This window comes from Aedes aegypti, chromosome 3 (genome assembly GCF_002204515.2).
Source record: "Aedes aegypti strain LVP_AGWG chromosome 3, AaegL5.0 Primary Assembly, whole genome shotgun sequence".
In the NCBI taxonomy this organism is placed as follows: domain Eukaryota; kingdom Metazoa; phylum Arthropoda; class Insecta; order Diptera; family Culicidae; genus Aedes; species Aedes aegypti.
The window spans coordinates 378,712,002-378,731,061 of NC_035109.1; the positions used below are offsets into that span (position 1 = coordinate 378,712,002).

A 19,060-nucleotide genomic window follows, 5' to 3' on the forward strand; every position below is an offset into this window, starting at 1 on the left:
CTGAATGAATCTCTAAAGGGATTCTGGACAAATCCTCAGAGGAATTCTGGACGAATCTTCATAGGGATTCTGGACGAGTCCTAAGAGGGATTCTGAACGAATCCATAGAGCGATTCTAGATGAATTCATAGAGCGAGGAACTCTGAATGAATCTTAGGAGGGATTCTGGACAAATCCTCAGAGGGATTGTGGACGAATCTTCATAGGGATTCTGGACGAATCCATAGAGGGATTCTGGATGAATTCCTAGAGGAACTCTGAATGAATCCCTAGGGGGATTCTGGACAAATCCTCAGTGGGATTCTGGACGAATCTTCATAGGGATTCTGGACGAATCCATAGAGGGATTCTAGACGATTCCCTAGAAGGATTCTAGACGAATCCCTAGAGAGATTCTGGACAAATCCCCACAGCGATTCTGGACGAATTCCTAGAGGAACTCTGAATGAATCTCTAAAGGGATTCTGGACAAATCCTCAGAAGAATTCTGGACGAATCTTCATAGGGATTCTGGACGAGTCCTAAGAGGGATTCTGGACGAATCCATAGAGCGATTCTAGACGAATTCATAGAGCGAGGAACTCTGAATGAATCTTAAGAGGGATTCTGGACAAATCCTCAGAGGGATTGTGGACGAATCTTTATAGGGATTCTGGACGAATCCATAGAGGGATTCTAGACGAATCCCTAGAGGGAATCTAGACGAATCCCTAGAAGGATTCTAGACGAATCCCTAGAGAGATTCTGGACAAATCCCCACAGTGATTCTTGACGAATTCTTAGAGGAACTCAGGATGAATCCCTAGAGGGATTCTGGACAAATCCTCAGAGAGATTGTGGACGAATCATTTGAGGAATTCTGAACGAATCCTTAGAGGGATTCCGGACGAATCCATAGAGCGAGGAACTCTGAATGAATTCCAAGAGGGATTCTGGACAAATCCTCAGAGTGATTTTTGACGAATCTTCATAGGTATTCTGGACGAATCCATAGAGGGATTCTAGACGAATCCCTAGAGGGAATCTAGACGAATCCCTAGAAGGATTCTAGACGAATCCCTAGAGAGATTCTGGACAAATCCCCACAGTGATTCTTGACGAATTCTTAGAGGAACTCAGGATGAATCCCTAGAGGGATTCTGGACAAATCCTCAGAGAGATTGTGGACGAATCATTTGAGGAATTCTGAACGAATCCTTAGAGGGATTCCGGACGAATCCATAGAGCGAGGAACTCTGAATGAATTCCAAGAGGGATTCTGGACAAATCCTCAGTGGGATTTTTGACGAATCTTCATAGGTATTCTGGACGAATCTATAGAGGGATTCTAGACGAGTCCCTAGAGGGATTCTAAACGAATCCCTAGAGGGATTCTAGACGAATCCCTAGAAGGAATTTAGACGAATCTCTAGAGAGATTCTGGACAAATCCCCATAGTGTTTCTGGACGAATCCTTAGAGGTATTCTGAACAAATACCAACAGCCAGTCTGGATGGATCTCTGAAGGGATTCTGGACCAATCCTTAGAGGAATTCTGGTCGAATCTCCAGATAGTTTCTGGACAAATCTTCATAGGGATTCTGGACGAATCCATAGAGGTATTCTAGACGAATCCCTAGAGGGAATCTAGACGAATCCCTAGAAGGATTCTAGACGAATTACTAGAGAGATTCTGGACAAATCCCCACAGCGATTCTGGACGAATTCCTAGAGGAACTCTGAATGAATCTCTGAAGGGATTCTGGATAAATCCTCAGAGGAATTCTGGACGAATCTTCATAGGGATTCTGGACGAGTCCTCAGAGGGATTCTGGACGAATCCATAAAGCGATTCTCGACGAATCCTTAGAGGTATTCAAGACGAATCTCTAGAGGGAATCTAGACGAATCCTTAGAGGTATTCTGAACAAATCCCCACAGCCAGTCTGGACGGATCTCTAGAGGAACTCTGAATGAATCCCTAGAGAGATTCTGGACGAATCTTAATAGGGATTTTGGACGTATCCTAGGAGGGATTCTGGACGAATCCTAAGAAGGATTCTGGACGAATCCCTAGAGAGATTCTGGACAAACCCCCACAGCGGTTCTGCACAAATTCCTAGAGGAACTCTGGATGAATCCGTAGAGGGATACTGGACAAATCCTCAGAGGGATTGTGGACGAATCCATGAAGGATTTTAAACGAATCCCTAGAGGGATTCTAGACGAATTCCCACAGCAATTCAAAACGAATCTCTAGAAGGGTTCTGGATGAAATTCTAGAGAGATTCTGGAATAATCCTTAGATGGATTCCAGGCGAATCCCCAGAGGAATTCTATACGATTTCTCAGAGGATGTTGGACGAATCCTGAAAGGGATTCTGGGCGAAGACCCTAAAAAAATCTCAGCGATTTTCCCGAAGCATTCTAAACAAGTCTTTTTTTTTGCAATTATCCCGGCATCTTATGTGTACAAGGCTTTTGTCCAAATATTTTTCTGCAAGAATTCAACTCTTACATTCGTTCATATATTAAAAGTTTTTTATGACATAACAAGAGACAATTAAACCATTGCTGTGTTCATAGATGATTAATCAATATTAAAGCTCGTCTGCAACACAGTAATGTTTAAAATTATTCCATCAAGGATCCCCATTCATGTCAGCCATTTCTATTTCATCACCTTGGGCTCCACGTTTGCATCACCATAACCATCATCACCAAGAGCAGCGTCAGCATCACTCATGCAACCGCCCTCAGACACATTCATCCGTGTAAACACTCATAATCTATTATGCGAGCCCAAAAGGACCCTTTGGACGCAAGGGATGGGGGGAGGTGTGCCCTTGCGAGCTTTCCCCATGTGCAATGAATGCACTTTTGAAGTGCATTCACGACGAACCGGTTGACTGACAACATCGTCAGCGGGCGACATCGAGGACTCGGGCTGAAGGACACTGCATAGTAACTGAGCTTTCAAAGGATATCCTCCTGTTCTCGTTTCGCTGCATGGAAGCATGTCCTGAAAGGCGCTTGTTGGAACGAAAAAAAACGGAAAAATATTTGTCGGTGCATTCACCACTCACTTGCACTTTGGTTAGGGGGGATGGGGGGAGGGAAATTTGCATCGAAATCGCCCTTCCGGAAAATGGAACGCTCCAATGCAGCTCACCGCCGCGCTGTCCGAAGCAATTAAGTCACGTGCCAAGAGCTCAAGAAAGCACACCGAACAAGAAGTTGAACAAACAAACTGTTTTACAACTGTCGCACGGAAATTAACGATACATAATGTAAGGAGAAAACTGTCCAACGGGTTCGAGAAAAAGGGAGGCCACCATAAATAACCCACTTTGTGTAAGGAAAGGCAAAGTAAAAAGTCGGTCCACCTTCCCGATGAAAGCTGGCAACGCGGTGGTTCCCGGATCGACATAAGCAGGAAAAAATCATCTAATCTACGCTCAGCATTTGTTTTCTATGATCAACCTTGAAGTTACGCCCTTTTGATAACATAAGTCTAAAGATCCTAAAGAACTCAGAATTATAGAACTGTTTTTTTTATTTGTAGTGATTATCCAATCAATTTGGTTTAAATTAGTTGTTTTATGTTATTTGTTAACTTTAGATAGAGTTCTGAGTTTAATGATCAAGAAAATTCTGGATAACGCTCTTTTTGCGACTTATTCAAATCTTGAAAGCATTGTTTAGGCTAAAGTAAAAAAAAAGGCTTAAGGTGGAAGAGTAAATTCGACTTATTCTAATTTCAGATTGTTGTACAATGAAAAATATTATAATGAATATTCTAATTGGCTCCGTAATGCCTTAGTAAAATTTGAAAAAAGCTTTTGCGTCATTTACTTGCAGATTTTCATTGATAGCATTGAAACATGATTAACGGTATAAGAATTCCTCATTAATCTATTGAAATGTATGAATTTTATGGTTACGCCACAAAAGGGGCGTAATTCAATATTTTGTTAATTCGTTTATTCAAAACTCCTTATAGAGGTTCCAGATAACTAATAAAACCAACTTCGAAACAAGTTTTGATGGTACATTTTGTCTGCTAATTAAAATCCTCTCGGAAATCTCTCCTTTTTTAATATGAACTTCTACTATCATAAGGGCGTAATTTCAGAACAAACTTTTCGATATTTTTTAAATTTTGCCCAGACATGCAGCTCAGCCATAAAAAACGACTGGTGAGCTTGTTTTTGATAATAACGATCTGAGGAGCACCGCGTCCAACAAGACCGGACCGACCGCACTACCAAGAAGAAAAATTAGTTTTCCACTAAATAAACGGTGAAAAACGAATGTTGGCCACCGAAGGAGGACGCTCCTGAGGGACGTCCAGTGGGTGCGGTGATTGTGAGAAAGGAGAGGAGGGTTCATTAAAGTTTCCGATGCACCTCGCTGCAGTCTGACGACGCTTGGAGCACCGGCGACGCGGTGTAATGTCATTTGCATAACTCTTGGCGTGACTCTTGACGGGAAACGCCCGAGTGTGCGGCGATAGGACTTGTTTTGGTTTGTAAAATGACGATAGGCTTGCGGATTGGGCGATAGCGTGCTTGTAATAAGGCTAGCGGACGATTATTTCTGCACTGTTCTACTGACCCTAATGTGGTGCTTTGTGGGCATCATATGGTTTCGATTTCGCATAAAGAAAAACATGTTATCCGTAACAACGAGCTTAGTTAATAATTTCGTTCAAAAGCTATTAATTTTCCTGATGTTAGCTTTTCAATCTTTGTGCGAAGGTTTTACAGATTTCGATTGGAGGCTTTCCAAGCATTTATTGGAAGTTTTTGCTAGCTTCGATTGGAAACGTTACAATCGAGGCTTTGAAGGAGTCCAACCGAAACTTGGAAGGCTCCCAATCGAAGCTTGGAAGGCTCCCAATCGAAGCTTGGAAACCTTCCAAGCTTCGATTGGAATCTTTCTAAGCTTCGACTGGAAGCCTTCCAAGCTTCGATTTGAAGCCTTCCAAGCATCGATTGGAAGCTTTCAAACCTTCGATTTGAAGCCTTCCAAGTTTCGATTGGAAGCCTTCCAAGCTTCAATTGGAAGCCTTCTAAGCTTCAGTTGGAGACCATACAAGCTTCGATTGGAATCTTTCTAAGCTTACATTGGAATCTTTCCAAGCTTCGATGGCAATCATTCCAAGTTTCGATTGGAATCTTTCTATGCTTTGATTGGAATCTTTCCAAGCTTTATCTGGAAGCCTTCCAAGCTTCGATTGGAAGCTTTCAAAGCTTCGATTGGAATCCTTCCAAGCTTTGATTGGTATCTTTCCAAGCTTCGATTGGAATCTTTCTAAGCTTCGACTGGAAGCTTTCCAAGCTTTGATTGGAAGCCTTCCAAGCTTCGATTTGAAGCCTTCCAAGTTTCGATTGGAAGCCTTCCAAGCATCGATTGGCAGCCTTCCAAGCTTCGACTGGAAGCCTTCAAAGCTTCGATTTGAAGCCTTCCAAGTTTCAATTGGAAGCCTTCCAAGCTTCGATTGGAAGCCTTCCAAGCTTCGATTGGCAGCCTTCCAAGCTTCGATTGGAAGCCTTCCAAGCATCGATTGGAAGCCTTCCAAGTTTCGATTTGAAGCCTTTCAAGCATCGATTTTAAGCCTTCCAAGTTTCGATTGGAAGCCTTCCAAGCATCGATTGGCAGCCTTCCAAGCTTCGATTGGCAGCCTTCCAAGCTTCGATTGGAAGCCTTCCAAGCTTCAATTGGAAGCCTTCTAAGCTTCGGTGGGAGACTATCCAAGCTTCGATTGGAATCTTTCTAAGCTTACATTGGAATCTTTCCAAGCTTCGATGGGAATCATTCCAAGCTTCGATTGGAATTTTTCTATGCTTTGATTGGAATCTTTCCAAGCTTCATCGATTGGAAGCTTTCAAAGCTTCGATTGGAATTCTTCCAAGCTTTGATTGGTATCTTTCCAAGCTTCGATTGGAATCTGTCTAAGCTTTGACTGGAAACCTTCCAAGCTTCGACTGGAAGCCTTCCAAGCTTCGACTGGAAGCCTTCCAAGCATCGATTGGAAGCCTTCTAAGTTTCGATTTGAAGCCTTTCAAGCTTCGATTTGAAGCCTTCCAAGCATCGATTGGCAGTCTTCCAAGCTTCGACTGGAAGCCTTCCAAGCTTCGACTGGAAGCCTTCCAAGCTTCGACTGGAAGCCTTCCAAGCATCGATTGGAAGCCTTCCAAGTTTCGATTTGAAGCCTTTCAAGCTTCGATTGGAAGCCTTCCAAGCTTCAATTGGAAGCCTTCTAAGCTTCGGTTGAAGACCTTCCAAGCTTCGATTGGAATCTTTCTAAGCTTAGATTGGAATCTTTCCAAGCTTCGATGGGAATCATTCCAAGCTTCGATTGAAATCTTTCTATGCTTTGATTGGAATCTTTCCAAGCTTCATTTGGAAGCCTTCCAAGCTTCGATTGGAATCTTTCAAAGCTTTGATTGGTATCTTTCCAATATTCGATTGGAAGTTTTTAAAGCTTCGATTGGAAGCCTTCCAAACTTCGATTGGATGCCTTCCAAGCTTCGATTGGAACATTTCAAAGCTTCCATGGGAAGACTTCCAAGCTTCGATGGGAAGACTTTCAAGCTTCGATTGGAAGCTTTCTAAGCTTCGATGTGAAGACTTTTAAGTTTCGATTGGAAAACTTCCAAGCTTCGACTGGAAAATTCCAAGCTTCGACTGAAAGCTTTCCAACCTTCGATTGTAAGCTTTCCAAGCTTCGATTGGAATCTTTCTAAGCTTTGATTGGAATCATTCCAAGCTTCGATTGGAATCTTTCCAAGCTTCGATTGGATGCCTTCCAAGCTTTGATTGGAATGGAAGGCTTCCAATCTCCAATTCAGCTTCGATTGGAACATTTCAAAGCTTTAATTGGAAGCCTTCCAAGCTTCGATTGGAAGCTTTCAAAGCTTCGATTGGAAACCATCCAAGCTTCGATTGGATGCCTTCCAAGCTTCGATTGGATGCCTTCCAAGCTTCGATTGGATGCCTTCCAAGCTTCGATTGGATGCCTTCCAAGCTTTGATTTGAAGCCTTCCAAGCTTCGAATGGAACATTTCAAAGCTTTAATTGGGAGCCTTCCAAGTTTCGATTGGAAGCTTTCCAAGCTTCGATGGGAAGATTTTTAAGCTGCGATTGGAAAACTTTCAAGCTTCGATTGGGAGTCTTCCAAGCTTCGATTGGAAAATCTCCAAGCTTCGACTGAAAGCTTTCCAACCTTCGATTGTAAGCTTTCCAAGCTTCGATTAGGAGTCTTCCAAGCTTCGATTGGAAAATTTCTAACCTTCGATTGTAAGCTTTCCAAGCTTCGATTAGAAGCTTCCCAAGCTTCGATTGGAAGCTTCCCAAGCTTCGATTGGAAGCTTCCCAAGCTTCGATTGGAAGCTTTCGAAGTTTCGATTGAAAGCTTTTCAAGCTTCTATTGAAAGCGTTTCAAGCTTCGATTGGAATCAATGCAAGATTCGATTGGAAGTATTCCAAGCTTCTATTGGAAGGTTTCCAAGCGCTTCCAATCTTTGATTGGAAACTTTTCACCCTTCAATTGAAAGCTTTCCAAGCTTCGATTGAAAGCCTTCGAAATTTCGATTAGAAGCTTTCCATCCTTCGATTGATAGAATTATAAGCTTAAATTGAAAGTTCTCCAAACTTTGAATAAAAGCTTTCAAATGAGGGTAATGAAACATTGTTTCTTCCCTGCACCACGTAATCCTTTCATCAAATTAATCATCAAATTCAAGCACCCATGTTAACATTCCCCGCCATGCCATCTCAATTAGCCAAGTGCTCCTTTGTCGTCCTATCACATCGCTCCCTACAGGTGCTTTTACGGGGAACTTTTTTACGATCCGCTCCTAAAATGTTTATCCTCGCGTAATATCTGTCATGTCTCCGCCGGCCCAACCATGGCAGTTTCGTCACCAAATGGTTCCAAATTCCGTTCGTCGGCCTCCGGTATACAAGGATCCGTTACGCAAATACAAGACTTGCCCGCGTGGAAATTCCACGTGTGAGGAAGGGCACCATCGTAAAATTAATGACGAATGCAACTCGTCCTTTTTTCAGCGCTCCAAATCAGACAGATGGGTGAGTTGGATTTCGTCTGACGACAGATGATGACAGACAGGTTGAAGGGGGTGGTGTAATCATTTGTGAGTGGAGTATGTCGTTTTGGTGGTGCTTTTAGTACAAATGTGATGTAGATGGATATGGGATTGATGGCAGGCTTGTGACATGTAAATTTTAAAGGAAATGCATCAGATATCTTTAGTTTATAAACAACGATGTACGAGTTGGGTAAATCAGTTGGGAGATTTTGAACAAATCCCTTGAGGGATTCTGAACGAATCTCTTTAAGGGTTCTCAACGAATCTCCTGAGGGAATCCCTTGAATGAATCCTCTGAGAGATTCTGAACGAACCCCCTGAGGAATTTTGAACGATCCTCCTAAGGAATTCTTAAATAATTAACTGAGAGAATCTAAAAAAATCACCTGAGGATTTATGAACAAACCCCTAGAAGGATTCTCAATAAACCCCCTGAGGGATTCGTAAAGAATTCCATGAGGGAATCTGAAGAAATCCCCTAAGTTATTCTGAACGAATCTTCTGAGAGATTTTGTACGAACTCCCTTAGAGATTCTGAACAAACCATCAGAAGTATTCTGAACGAACACCCTGAGGACTACTAACGGAATCTCTTGAGGGATTCTAAATAAATCTCTAGAGAAACTCTGTACAAATCTCTTGAAGTATTCTGAATAAATCTTCTGAGGGAATCTGAACGAATCTCCTGAGGGATTCGGTAAAAACTCCCAGAGGGATTTTGAGCGAACCCCCAGAGAGATTGTGAACGATTAAAACTAACTATTGTGATCCATTGAAGCTAACTAGCAACATTTCATCTAACCACTAGCATCCCGAAAACGATTATCCGAAAGATTCTGTTATTGCATCCAGTTCATTCTCGAACATTTCAAAGCGAAGTACTATGAGATGAGATAATGCCCCAAATTCAGAATCCCCCGAAAGAAACCAAATCAGCCACATTCAACTAAGTGCTGTTGACTGTTTCGTGTTGTTTATTTGCAAGTCACCGACTTCTCCAACCGTCGCCATCGAGCCCTTGGGGAGAAGCTTTTTATTAAGCAATTCCACGGAATCAAACGAATATAGCTCCCGAATCAGTCCCCGCGAACAGTGAGGACTTGATGATTTCTAAACAATGGGGTTACAGTTACGGTTATGTTTTTTGCTGAGGTGAGCTCTGAACAGCAAAAAGGCTGTTGCGCTTTCACTGTCTCGTTGCGGCGATAAGAAACGAGAATCGCGTTTGGAATCAAATTTTAGTGTTATTGCATAATATCACGGTTGGCGGCTGTTCTGTTTATCGGTCGGCTGGGCTTGCGTTTCTTCTCGCTGTTTTTGGGGTTCATTAACTTGTTCGCGCGGGGTTGAGATTGGGGCTGTAAAATTTAATTTTTCCTAAAACGGTGGCAGTTTGGTTAAAATGGTGAGGGATGGTTCGTGACTTAAGGGTGTATCATTCGAAAATTTCATCAAGGTATAATATGTGTCTAGTTGAAGAATGGAGCTATTGAACGAATTAAGAGGTTTTAAGGTTTGTGCCGGGATGTTCTACAACAAGTACTAGTTAAACGAGTGTGAGGTTTGTGAAAAGCTATGGAAGGTTTGAATCTTGATTAGATGCAAACGGCGAACAAAAAAAAAACAAAACATGACCTTATGTTCCTTCTTGATTCCTCTTACCCGTTACGACTATATTAATAGCCTCGGTCATTCTTATTTTTCAGCAGTTTGCGATACCTTCCCATAAAAATAAAACATTTGAAGAGCGTGATCAAGACTAGTTATTCTCTTGCTTTTGTATTGTTGTTTAAGATCGTGTCAAAATACAACTCTCAGCCTTGTTGCTGAAAGCAGACTGGTGGAATTATGGAGAGTAGTAGGATTTTTTGACAAAGTGTTCGGAAGTGAACTGCCCACCCAACTACGTTACAGTAAAGCGATCGTCATGAGTGGGTGAATAAAAACCCCACTCTCAAATATAGCAGAGAATGAGTAGCAGGTTCCAAAAAAATCACTCTCCGTTGTCAGTGTAGAGTAATAAATAGGTCAACTAAAATGATGTAATAGCTGAGTTTAGCGATATCTAGTCAGTCGCATTTGGACAACAGGTCGTACTAGCCATAGTTCTTAGTTAAGGTAAAATTAAGTGTTGTTAATATATTCGGTTAATTGTAATTAAAAGTAGTTCGGTATTCAATGTTACGTGTTATGTGTTAATTACTGATTCAGAAGCATATAAATTCCCATTCGTGTTGGGGGATTGCTGGCCAACATACAGTCCACTTCAAGCAACCGCAACCCCAAGGACTGTCCCCCAACACAAAGTATACCGTCTTACGTTATTTTGATCTTCCGTCTTTAGACCTTTCGTATTTTGGTCGGTTAACGGTTTTTAAGCTTCTCCAATATCGAGTAACGGTGCTCTCGTATGTTTTTGAATAACATTCATGTTTAGAAATATATGCTGTCATGTTTTGAGTTTAATGGCTGTTTAGGGTTATTCAAAAAATGTTTTAGGTATAGGCTTTCAGATTTACAAGTGAAACGAGTGATTCTTCAAAAGATTGTGATTGAAACTTATATTCTTTTAGCCTAAAATTAGACTTAACTGAGCCTTACATTATCTACTAAGTTTTGACTTGACACTTAAGGTAAGCCCTTTTGATTGTGGAGCTTGATATCTGAAAGCTAATTCAATGAATTTTCAGAATTTCAAAAAGCATTTATTACCATATACAGTCAACTCTCCCTTACTCGATATTCTGTATCCGATATTTCCCCAAACTCGATGAAATGCGCAGTCTCTTAATTTTAGCATACATTGATCCCTCTATAAGCCAATACCTCTCTGACCCGACGAATTTTTTTAAAAATGTTAATCAATTTGATAAATTTGATTATTTTGATTATATATCAGTATAATGAAGGTTGATAAGCCATTTCAGGGTGACAAAGATTGAAATTTATGAAGTCTTTTCCAACAAATATCACGTTGATAAATGTGCCACAAATTTAATATAATTTTATTTTTCACATTTAATTTACTATTTTGAATTCAATTGTCAAAATAATGAAAATTACAGAACTTGGAAAATATGTGTTCTGCTCGATACCTCTCTAACTCGATGGTCCCTTCAATATCCAGTTAGGGAGAGTTGACTGTACAGTATTTTCCAATACATTTGCAAATTTTTCGGTGTTCCATACAAAATGATCAACTTTGGTAAGCTAGATCTATCTCACGTGAATCTCAGGCTATGAACCGGTTTCAATGAAGAGCTGTGAAAACTTCTTTCGAAACGATTCATAAAAAAACTCTAAACATCCTAAGTTGACCATTTTATTAAGAAAAACCGAAAAAGTTGCAAATTGTTTGTCGAATGCTGTAGGACAGCGGTTCCCGACCTTTTTGAAGCTGCGATCCCCTTAGAAGTTCAACAAACAATCCGCGGACCCCTGGAAACGGATGTGCATGATATTATAGTTTAAGAAGATCTCAGAATGAATCAACAGACAGATAAAGTGTACCAGTTCTGGTGGTTACTGGTTTCCTATTTGGCCAAACGTAAAATATGAAACAATTTCAAGGTTTGAATTATTTCTAATGTTGAAATAACGATCCAGTATAGACAGCTCACAACTATTACATAACAAAATTTCCACGTATGACGAAATATGGAAGCACTATGACTAAATCAGGTACATTTACCTTACGCTTGGAAGCTACACTTGAAAATCACGCTGGTTATCACCATTATGATGTAAGAATTTAATGCTGTCATACTTTGACAAAGTCCATGAAAATTCTAGTCAGAAGTCTACCAAGTGTTTCTCGTCTTACAATGAACTTTCCAAAAGGATCCTTCAAAAGTCGTACAGAAAATCGTGCAAGGCAAGTACTGGTGAAGTTCTCAACTAAATTCCGAAAAATACTCAAGAAATTTGTCAGAAAAATTCACATATGTTTATAGAAGATTTCACCGACAATCACCTCGAAAGATTGGAAAAATTTTCTTGGGTACCGTAAAAAAATCCACAATTATTCCGGAGAGATTGCACCAAGAAGAATTTCAATAATACTGTATCCACCCTTGGAAACGAGTATTTTACCAAATTTTAGAATGAGTTTCTTAGGAATAAGGAAAGACATCTTAGAAAACTTCGCCAAAAATTGATCCTGCTGCAAGCTATGAACAATTAAAAATTTCTCTAACCCCACCCATTGTTGACCAGGGCTCCAACGAATATCTCGAGAATCCCACCAGGAAGTTAGTGAAATTTGCCAAGCTTAAGCTGAAAATTCACAAGGAATTTCATATGAACACCTTCCTTAACGATATCATCAGTTTTTGCGTACAAAAAATTGCAAAGCAAGAAGTTCAGAAATATTTAAAAATGTGGATTTCGATTGTAATGCTCTCATGCGAAACCAATGAACTAAGAAATTTCTCACAATTATTCAATCGAGAAAAACATTTCTATTCACTGGAGTTCTTGAGAAGTGTTCACGGCCCCCTAGAGGTCCGCGGATCACCGGTTGGGAAACCCTACTGTAGGCTCATGGAATTATGTTTTGTCATGATTTGAGATTAATGACTGTTCAAGGATATTCAAGAACTCTTTTAGATACAGTCGAATGATCCAAAAGCGTAGCAAGTGATCTTTTAGAGGATAATGAACAAGGATAATACATTAGACTGATGCAAATTTTGAAGTTTTTGCTCCCCTATGCTTAAAAGATGTCAATTATGATGAAAATCATTCTCCCAAAATTTGAAGTGATTCAGAAGAAATTTGACTGTGCACACGCCATTTGAAGTTTATATGGAGATTACTATGGAAAATGCCAATCTTTTGTGTTCAGCCCTCTATGTCTTCGTCATAACATTTTATGTAAAAGTGAACACACTTATCTAATGTGAAAACTTCCCAGCTACAACTTTGCCGAAGACCACATTTTGATGGGACGTAAGGATAATTTGTTATTATTTTAACAAAGTCTATATCATGCTGAGATGATCATTCAATTACTTTCAGAGCAACACTGCTTTTTTGCTGTAGAACATAGTAGCCTGGATTACTTTGATCTATTCTTCCCGCCAGGAGTACCACTGTTGCCTGCCGAACAGTTGGTGAAGCATGCTACATGCAAACCAAGTTTACGATGATCAATAACAATTTATCCTGACGTCCAATCAAAAAGTGGTCTTCGGCAAAGTTGTAGCTGGGAAATTTTCAAATAGGATGAGTGTGATCACTTTTACATTAAATGTTATGACGAAGAGATAGAGGACTAAACACAGAAGATTGGCGTTTTCCATAGTAATCTCCATATAAACTTCAAATGGCGTGTGCACAGTCAAAATTCTTCCGAATCACTTCAAACTTTGGAAGGATGCTTTTTACCATAATAAAAATCGTTTAAGCATAGGGGAGCAAAAATTTCAAAATTTGCATCACTCTATTAATACATGTACAGGTTGATTTTGTTCTACGATATTTTGATCTTAAAGACTGTTTAAGATATTTCAGGATCTCATCGATGCATGAGATCAACAACAGATTTGTCCACGATTTTTTCTACAACGTTGGTGTAAATAAATAAAGCATTCAGGAGACCTGGAAGAACACAATGGAGTTCTTGGATAACTTTAGACTGCTATTGGACTCCAAACTATCAAAAAAAAACTTGTTATACATTGTTCGCTTGAGTCCGTTTAAGTATGAAAATTTGAATTTGAAGGCCTGTACTCAAATTACAAAAGTCAGTTACGTTATTGATTACGTAAATCTGAAGGTCAATTTTGAGATGAGTTCTTAAATATCTTTACACATCTGTTTGAATCAAAGCTTCTAAGATTATGTTTATTTGAGTTTGCTTGAGCATAATTCCTCACAATAAAATTCCAACAGATTATTTGTTACGCTAGTAGATTAACAGGTTTGAGCTCAAAGAAGTTTTTGAATAATCGAAAGCTACTATTTGACTTATACTTGGGGAAGAAAATGATTCTTTCAGATTGTTTGAATATGAACCTTATTCAATATCCTTTGGGGAATCTCTGGTTACGGTCGTAAATAGATCCTAGGTCCTGTTCTCAATATATTTCTACGATAATCTTACCTAGCCGTTGCACTCATATATGAATAAAATATATTTGATAAGGCTTGTTTTGATATAATTCATGCTTAGTTACCATCAAAGATCACTAGTTTTGCTTGTAGATCGAAAGGCCTTTACTCTGAGGAGTTCAATGTTATCTTGAATGTATAATCTCAAAAAGATTACTGTTTACGTATGAATATTCGAAATGGTAACAACTGACACGTCTAAACGATTTCGGTGAATGAAACTGTCTTCATGCGATTTTTTTTTTCGTGGAATTTGATTACTTTTGCCTGCTGTGATCTACCGGACTCTTTTCAAGGTCGTTACAGCAGTCTTTACAAAGGCATCCATAGATTTTTAAAGCTATTTTTAGACTTGTCTCCACAGAAGTTTTCACAGAGGTCTTCCCTAAAGTTTCCACATAATTCTCAACGGAACCTTAACGAAGGTCTCCACAGAAATCCTAAAAGAGGTTTCCAAGACAATCTGCAGAGATCTTTGCAGAGGTCTTCACAAAATTCTTCATAAGAGTCTCCGCAAAAGATTCTACGGAGGTCTCCATAGAAGTCTCTACGAATTGCATCGGCAATAGTCTATGCTCTTATTCTGTGCATATCGTCAGCCTATTAGCCTGTTAAAGATGATTCTCTCTAGCAAGTCTATCGTAACGAACCAGGTTCAACGGTGGTTTATCAGTTTTGGTAGCAATGATAGTTTATGATCGGCGACTCTTTGAAGCATATTTTACAGCTTTTAATGTTTCTTTTACTGAGGCACCTTGCAAGCAGAGCCGCAAATTGTTTCGTTGTAGCGGCCTTACCGAATAATTTCACATAGAACTCTTCCTGAGAGTCTACATAGAAATCTTTATAAGACTTTTCATGAGAACCCGCAGAGATCTCATCAGAAGTCTACCCATAACTCTCCGCAAAAGTTTCCACGGAAAACTCGATAGAAGTATCCACAGAACATGCCGAAGTGCTCTTCATTGTACTGTCATCCGTAGTGAGAAAAAAGATAAAGAATTATGGTGACATTAAAATTGGGTTTCTGAAAAAAAAATTGAAGATTTTCTGGGAATTTATTTCATATCCGCCTTTAAGATAAGATGTATGCAGTTATTTGAAATTGAATAAATAAAAAAATATGAAAACCGTATTTTCAATAATGAATGATTTTTATTGCAGAGTATTTCTGACGAAAGCAATGCTAGACGTTCCGATGATACTTTCAACTCCTCTGTTGCTTTAGTTCCTTCACCTCGCTGAGCATATTCAGTGGACAGTGAGCTTCGCAAGCCTTCTGAGCATTTCAACAAAGTATATATTATCAAATTTCCACCTCCATTTTTCTGCGATTCAGGATGAAGTAACTCTTGATAGTGTACCCGCAATAGCTTTAGAAATGCCTTCAGAAATTTAAAATTTTTGCAGGGAATCTTACTAAAACTAAGTCATGAAATTTCGTCAAATATTTGAAGAAATCCCATGCAATTTCTTTGAGAACTTTATTGAAGGAAATATTTCATTTGTTTGCTAATAATTTCTGGAATTTTGAGATAAAATTGGCTCAGCCCATCCAATCAAGCCAATCAATGCTTAGCTAGATTTAAATTTCTATTGGGAATCAACATTGTTCTAGAGGGGGCTTAGATCCCTGTAGCTCACTTTTGCCTCATTTCACTCTATACAGAAGACCATACGATTTCAAGTGGTGATTCATCCAAACAGGACCAAGGTTAAAACGAATGACTTTGAAAGACTTGCAAACAAATTCACACGGCTCCCGACTAATGCTGATCAAAGTCAATCAATGTGTCTTGAGTCGCAAGAATGGAAGGTCCCAATCGAAAATTCGCCATTATCGCTGTGCTTTGGTGAGCATCAAACGGAAACGGAAAGTTTTCTTCCTATAGCTTACTTCATCATATTTTTATTTCAGTTCGCTTACAGTTCACGATCGTGTTTTATTTCAAAAATGCAGAACCAACAACTCGTTCGAACGATGTACAATACAAAATTTGCGGCTAAATTCTTTGAGTTGGGTAACCTAAATTTTCCTGTACCTGCCTACATCAAACTTTCAAGCGTACAACTGGACTATCTTTCGCCGGAAGTGGTACTGCGAATGAAATGGGCCAGCAATTTGACAATATTGAACGGAATAGTCGGCATGATATACTTGAAGCCTGATCTCCAAAACAACCAGGTTTTGGTTAGTTTTAGTAAAACAAGTCAAGTGATCATCGATGACGTAGTCAACGAACGTCCTGTCGGAATTTTCTTCAAGGCTTGCATCAGGATTCCCTTTAGGAACTCATGTCATGAGCCATGTAGTCCATAAACTTTCAATGTAGACCAGTAGGTACTCTAAGGAGTTATTGGACAACTTTGAACGGTCGTTCAACTCAAAAGTTTTGAGTCAAAACTTTGTCGAACTCAACCTTTCGAACTTGAAAAACATCTTCAACGACCGTTTGAGATTATCCAAGATCAAGGTAAAACATAATTGTATTATCCATTATGATCCAAGCTCGATTTTTGATCAAACGATCAGACTTTTGGCTGGGGCCGTCGCTTATTGAGTTTGATCCCTACTAGAAAGCGAGCTAGCTTTTGTCAACCATTAGCGTTCGTAAAAATCTGGGTACAGAGTACATTAACGTCAGCAAGCAAACTTTTTACGCTTGTATCCCTGAAGGCCAGTATTCAGATGAATTATTGGGTAACCTTATACCTTGACTCAAAACAAGTAAGATTATGTTTGTTTAGGCCTGCTGGTTACGGTTGTCGAATTGAAGTCATGTTTTGAGTAGAGTTCACAGTCGTTGTACCGTAATCCGCGGTCAAATTGATCATTGGGGCGAATTTGATCAAGTCGGTACCGTAAAGCAATTCCATTCAAATAACAATAGACATTCTATGTTTGCTAGATTAAAGCTGTGTAACGCTGGTTTTAAACTATAGATTTGTGAGGGTAAATGTTGCACATAGCACACTATATTTTTACAGTTTTCACAGAAATTCCACTGGTTAACCCTTCTGACATTCATGTATAAAAGCTTCTGAGATTATCTTTAAAAATGATTTCACGGATTCTACCAGTTTTTTTCCAAAGCGATCTTGGAGGAATAAGAGTTTCTAGGAATATTTGATCAGTATTGACTTCAAGGATTCCCGTCTTAGGGATTCTTCTGTGCCTTTGATCAAGAATTTCACCAAGTGATTTCTCCAGGATATAAATTGGATTCAACTAAGCATTCTTCAAAACATTTCGTCTACGATACCTGTTTTTTATTCCGAAGTCTGGAAATTCATAAAATATTCCAGCAATTTTCCATGAAATCTTCCAGCGGCCATTTTAAACAATAATCCAGTAACAATTATTGGAATGCTTTAGATTTGACTCCAATAAATCGTAAAGGATTCGTCCAAAAACCTGAAAGAAAAACAATCTTATCGGAATAATTTCAGCAGTTTCATAATGAATTTCTGCAGATGTCTCCAAATAGTTATGCAAGGATCATTCTACGTACTACTAAAATTTCTTCAAGGATTATATTTAGAAAGAAATCTTTCATTCATTCCATCAGGAATGTCTTTAGAAAGTCCTCTAGGATTTTTTTCAGTGAGTTCTTTAAGTAATTCTTCAAGTTTTCGTCTAGACATTTTTCCACGAATTTTCTTTTGCCACGAAAATATATTCATGAATTCGTCTAAAAGCTGAACAAGTTCCTCGGATCCCCCAGAGAATTCTCCCACGTTCAGAAACTTTTCTATGGAAAATTCCTCAACGATAATGCTTGTTTTCAATAAAATTCTTTAGTGATTGCTTTATAAGTCCTCTTATACATTTCTTGAAAAATTCTTGGGAATTTCATTCTAAAATTCTGATAAAAAATTACTAAATGATTTGTTTTAATAATTTTACCACGAGTTTCTCATAACAAATTTTGAAATTCCATAATTGCCTGCTCAAAATGTCCATGGACTACTCAACATTAACTTTTTTAAAGATTTTGGAAAGATGTAATTTATTTCAGAGTTTCTCCGAGCGTCCAAGGTTTTCGCTATTAATTTTCACAGCATACATTTATATAAGGATTACTCCAATAGAGACGTAAAATTAGAAAGAAAAAAAAAAGTATGAAAATATAAGAGCTGGGAAAGATGTTGCAAACAATATGTAAGAAAAGCTGAAAATGCCTGCTAGGTCATTAACATCAGCTCTAGATTAATTTTAGCTTAGTGTTATTATGAACACTTCCACGTTTATTCACTGAGAGCTTTTTTTGCCTAATATCCCTTTTTGCATTCGTATCGTGTGGCGTACGATGATACTCTATGCCCACAAAAGTCCATGAAATTACCCAGACACCTTCAGCATGGCTTGCTATGTATCTGCAGGCTCTAACCACTCGGCTAAAGAAGGCCCCAACTAGTTATCTTTATAAATCTTAATATTTGTACTCCAAAGAGTTCATGAGTAGGGTAAGTGTTTCCTTAGTTGTGGGTGTTCCTATAGTTGCGGTAGTGCCATTTTCACTGATTTTATTACATTAGCTACATAACCGAAACTGCCAATTGACGTACTGTCTTGTTGTTACACAGAATAGTTGAAAAGAGCGTTCAAATTGCTATAAAACTGATGAAATATCATTGAAATTGCTAAAGATTTTCTTACTTGTACCAATAGTTGCGGTAAAGTGTTCCTATAGTGGAGGATTCCATAAGAAAACAACGGATACCGCAACTATAGGAACACAAATTAAAAAAATACCGCAACTAAAGGAACAGTGTACCAATAGTGGAGATATTATTTTTCACTGACATGCCGTGGATTACTGCGATGAAATAATTTTTCTAGTTAAGTC

The 19,060-nt window shown here is 39.0% G+C and overlaps 1 protein-coding gene across 2 annotated transcripts in view; it reads right to left on the reverse strand.

The window, feature by feature from the left end:
- The window catches only part of LOC5567474 (putative GPI-anchored protein pfl2), a 139,984-nt gene that overhangs the window by 43,061 nt on the left and 77,863 nt on the right, over positions 1 to 19,060 (reverse strand). The window lies entirely within an intron of this gene.